Source organism: Arachis ipaensis, chromosome B01 (genome assembly GCF_000816755.2).
Source record: "Arachis ipaensis cultivar K30076 chromosome B01, Araip1.1, whole genome shotgun sequence".
Taxonomy (NCBI): domain Eukaryota; kingdom Viridiplantae; phylum Streptophyta; class Magnoliopsida; order Fabales; family Fabaceae; genus Arachis; species Arachis ipaensis.
Genome location: NC_029785.2, coordinates 54,962,183 through 54,962,458, shown reverse-complemented (window position 1 = coordinate 54,962,458; position 276 = coordinate 54,962,183).

Here is a 276-nt window from a genome sequence, read left to right as displayed (position 1 = left end):
CAGATGTGCAGAGCTTTGTTGAGACTCTCCAACACCAAACTTAGAGTTTGACTGTGGGGGCTCTGGTTGACTCTGCTTTGAAAGAAGCTTTTTTTGCTTCCTCTCCATGGTTGCAGAGGGAGATCCTTGAGTTTTAAACACAAGGGAGTCCTCATTCCATTGAAGGACTAGTTCACCTTTGTCAACATCAATCATAGCTCTTGCTGTGGCCAGGAAAGGTCTTCCTAGGATGATGGATTCATCCTCCTCCTTTCCAGTATCCAGGACTATGAAATC